Source organism: Lytechinus variegatus, chromosome 6 (assembly GCF_018143015.1).
Source record: "Lytechinus variegatus isolate NC3 chromosome 6, Lvar_3.0, whole genome shotgun sequence".
NCBI lineage: Eukaryota > Metazoa > Echinodermata > Echinoidea > Temnopleuroida > Toxopneustidae > Lytechinus > Lytechinus variegatus.
Window position 1 is genome coordinate 29,143,725 of NC_054745.1, and position 4,995 is coordinate 29,148,719.

Consider the following 4,995-nt stretch of genomic DNA (forward strand, 5'->3'; position numbering starts at 1 on the left):
TTGTTTTGATCGTGCTTATAAGGCATTCAATAGTTATGTAATATTCTAGCTTGTTTAAAGGTAAATCATTTTTGTTCTTACATTACATATAGAGTAGGACAGTTTATTCAAGTAACAATGTTGGAAGATCATAATTGACTGTTGTTATTATATGATTGTTTATCATCCGCAGGCGTTAAGGAGACGTGACCCAGTTCGTCTTTCATCATTTCGTGCAAGACGCGAAGGTGATGCCTTCAGACGATCTGACAATGGCAATTTCTTACGCCCCTACATAGTCCCAAGTAACTTCCGGTCAGAATACATGTAATGCTCAAGTGTGGTTATCGTCTTACAAAAAAAGTTTTTCTTAAAACTTTTCGTGTCTTCAAATACCTCCACCGTAACTCCACCTCACACCTTGGTACCTCGCTATATTATCTACCGTACATGTATTTTGACGTCATTGAAAAACAGTTAAAGTGATTGGTTAACGTTGGTTTGACTTTTAAAAAATCTGAGCTAGAAGGTCACACTTGTCACCTGTGTCTGTGATATGTTCCAAAAATGAAGCCCAGAAAAAATTTCGTTCGAAAATGATTATATAGTGCTTCAAAAACTGAAATATAAAGTGACCGGAAACACCATCTTAATTTCATCCCTTACACTTATGTGTACTATTTATGTGTCTATAAGACGCCTATTTACAAAATCGGGGTTTGCCCCTTAGTTTTAGCTTTTCATTCTCAATAATGGTTGTTTTCAGGGTTTATCAGTTCTAATACATGCACTTGTACACATGTTTCATCTTGGTTTGAGAATTTTTTTAATCGGCTGCTCACAAAGTTAAATACCTTTAAATGATCCGAATCGCAAGAGTAAGTCTCCAGGCCGTGGTGTATCGTGAGCCATGGCACAGGAGGAGCAATGAAAACGGGATCTCTGAACGGTAACACGACATCACCTCTTGCTACGGTCTGAATATCTGAAAGGGTTTGAATTAGGATAATAGCAATATAATTATTGGTTGACAATAACCATGATAATGTAAAGGTAAAACTTGGGGTCTATTTACTTTTGGATGTTATGTTTTATGTTTGGCTTAACGTGCAGATTTTCTACTGGAGCAATTGTCGTCGGGAGCGACTGTCATGGAGCCATCTGAACATCCTATATATATTTTTTAGTTCATTAAAACGATATATGCATTATGTTGTCCGATCGGCAAGTAATAATTTACTCGTAGAACCTTTCATCGGCAGTTTTTGTATGAAAAATATGATCTTAATATTTGATTCCGAAAACTTGCTAGAATTAATCATAAGAAGGTGAAGGAATTAGCGTAATTACACTTGTATAAATACGTTTATATTTTCTTACATAAATTTATGTGGTGCGCAGCCTAACTTTAAATCAATCTGACTAAATCATGCAAAATTGTTCACTATTGCTTTAGATTTACAACCAAGGCGGGTCATTGAGTTTATAGCAATGATATGCTTTAAGCCTTTTAAGAGTAGGTTTGATGCAGTCACTTTATAAATGAAGAGCCAAAATCTCAATTGGAAAATCCGAATATGAAGAAAAGGGACAAGAAAGAAAAAAAATTAAAAGGACGCTTTATGTCAAAATTGGCATTTTGGTGCAAACGGATTTTTTTTCACCATGAGATTGTACTCTGCGTTAAGTAATCGTGCGTTTTTGTAGTAATTGAGTTGAGCGAAGTCTTTTTTAAAGTGATTTCTGATTGAGAAAAATACATAAGCCTTTATTTTTCCGCGAGCGAGCGGTTTGGAAAATATGACGTGGCGCCAACTTTGTTTGATTATATTGAAAGACGTGGAATTTGTAAAGTTTATGCTGTGTGTGTGGTGTCCCCCCTAAGTTTATTCTGCCCGCAATACCGGTCCATGCAGCGTCGAAACGGTTCCCGCTACGTGTACGCGTTCTCACTACTACATCCAGCAGATTGTGAAACTTGCTTTGTCTCGTCGATTTAGACGTAGCGCCAAGTGATACCCCATTACACCAAAATTACGTCCATGCAGATCTCTTCGCGTCAAAATAAAATGGCCATAGCGCAGCGGGAAATGTTACAGCATATTGAGAGCGTAGGTAGAACTGTTGTTGACGTGACATAGTCTGCATTCCCTCCGGAGAACAATTTTCGGCCTCGTGGAATTTGAACATGTCCAAAGTCCACGTAGCGGGAGCACCGACTGAACGGCGTGTATTAATAACGCAGTAAGGACCTACTAACAACTCCACCGACGAAGCATAGACGTTGAAGAGAGTGAAAGAACGTGGCAACAACTATATCTATATATGTCTACTGTATACTGCTACTACGCGACCACTATGCGGCTATCAGGCACACCCGGTTGGCGCTTAGTCTAAATAGACGAATGTACAACAAGCACAGTCATCATTCATGGAGTCAGAACGTAACGGGTGTCGTTTCGACGCAGCATGGATCGCTTTTGCGAGCAAAATAGACCTAGTGGGAACGTCAGAAGAACCTGGTGCGGACGTAGCATGTGCTTGAAAATTTCACTTAAAAAAAAATCAAATGAAGCTGGTTCCAGATCATAGGTCTTCTTCGGAATTTCAACAACGCAGCGGCAACTTCACCTGATGTATATGACGTAGTGACAACTTAATGTGCGTAGCGGCCACGCAGTAGACATGGACTGAGTTTTTTTGTCGTTTTTCCCCCGTTTCACCGAGTCTATGCTACGTCATTTGAAATGTTACCTGGTCCTAAGGAGGTCTTTCCTACCTCATTAGCACGCACTGTTCAGACGGCGCTCCTGCTAAGTGGACTTTAAACATATACTGTCCCACGTCAATTAGCAGTTCTCGCTGCGTTCTCAGTACGCTATTGCAGCTCCCATTACATCTTTGCCATTTTTCAATGAGGTACCTAGAACTGCATGGACGTAGCATTTGTACAGGGGGTATTATGTTTTACTTCAGAAAAGTATTTCATTTTGAAATAGGGCACGTCCTATTTTTCATAAAAAATGTACTTTCCATTAAAAAGATGCTACGAGGGGTTCCTGACTTAGCAAGCGCGTGAAAATACCATATCTTTCGAGAAAAAAAGGTAGCCCCACGTCCTAGGTTTTTTTTCTGAATTTGAACAAACGTAGCAGGAATTGTTATCTGGTGTAAAGGGACATACATGTAAGTCTAGCACCTATGAACTTTTTACGGGTTCGGCCAGTTGTTTTATGTTATTTGACACCTTTCCTTTGCACAGCTAGTCTGCTACTACGTTTCTTTATTAATTTGTCATTTATGGTTCAGGGATGTTGATAATATAATTAATTTCATGATCTATATTATCATGCTTTATTTTGTATGTCATTTACAGGCCTTTTACCCAATGTAGGTTGTCTTTTGATAAACGTATAGGCCCGTATTCTGATTGCATGTTTAACTTAAACTCAGGTTTTAGTTTGTAGTTTAACTGGGAAGCCAAAAGTACCATGATTTTTACTAGGTTGTATGTTTCTTATGTTTACTGTGCTCTTTTCTGAGTCATCGATAAAGAAGACAATCGTCTATTTGTACTTCCTAGACAATTATTATGAATGATTTGAAAGCCAAATGAGCTGAAGTATGTTATTTCTACTGTCAATGATCTATGTTACAATAGGCTATCCATACTTAAACCACAACTTTAAACCTGAATTTAAGTTAAACTGTTATCAGAATACGGGACATACTGTTTAATGTCTAGCATTCCCTCGATTGTTTAGTGGTATAATAGCCTCACCGATTTCATTATTGCTTTGATTGGTGTGGGCCGGGTGACTTCTTATAATGGCACTTAACGTTCTTTCTTGTTTTTCATTGCTTATTTGTATAATTTTGATACTTCTGATATGTGCATGTCATTAATCTGATCAATTTTGGTAAAAGTAGGTGTAATGTGGTGAAGGGTAGTGTTGCATTTGTTTTTATAGATAATGGAGGGAATGCAGATGATGATATAACAAAAATACAGTCGCTTTTATTTGTTGTGTCATTTTGCTGCAGAGATATATGATGTGAATCCTTTCGCCGTGAAGACAGTAATTTAGTCTCTATATCGCTATTGCCACAAAGAAAGAAACCGAGATTTATCTATGATTTATCATATCTTAATCACAAATACAATAGACAAAAGACCTACCATTGTAAATCTTGGAATCTTCTCTTTTATCTGAAATTACTCTCATTCACGCAGGAGTGAGCAAAAACAATTTGAAAAGGGGATATAAAAAATAATTTGGTGGGCTGTTTCTGGGTTTCGATAAATAAAAACACATTTTCAGAATGTTCAATATCTGTTCTTTAATTTGATACCTCAATTACAGAAAATGGTACATAAATGACAAAGTTCAAGTTATTTGAAATAAGACTTGAACTTTAACAATTTCATAAAATTAAGAGGTTTTACAGGCTAGTTTATACACTCGACACTCCATTTTGTTGACGATCAGCCATGCATTAAGTCTTTTGTTAATCATGTGATAGCTTTTGTGGGAAACCGGTGAAAACACGTTTATTTAATGAAATTATGGAAATACAAGCACTGTTTCGAGGGAACATAACCTTTTACTTCTCGACCATTTTTTTTGTGATTAAGGTATCAAATAAAAAAGCAGATATTGAACTTTTTTAGGCATGTGATTTTCTTTTTGCAATTCAGATACCCCGCCAATGAGATTTTGGTATCCTTTCTTCAAATCGTTTTCACTCACTCATGCGTCAATAAGGGATAATCTAATTGATATCATCTAAAAGAGGAGATTTTAAGCCTTACATTGGTAGGTCATTTGTTTACTGTATTTTTTTATTAAGTTATGATAAATCATTGCTTAATCTGGGTTCCGTTTTTTTCTGGGACGCACTGTGCGTAAGGTAATAACATGATTTTATTTTTTGTTTGAAATTACATACAATATGACGTTTATCTTTCATAAGTACGAACACTTACGTTCATTTATAAAATCTCAGAGAGCTTTG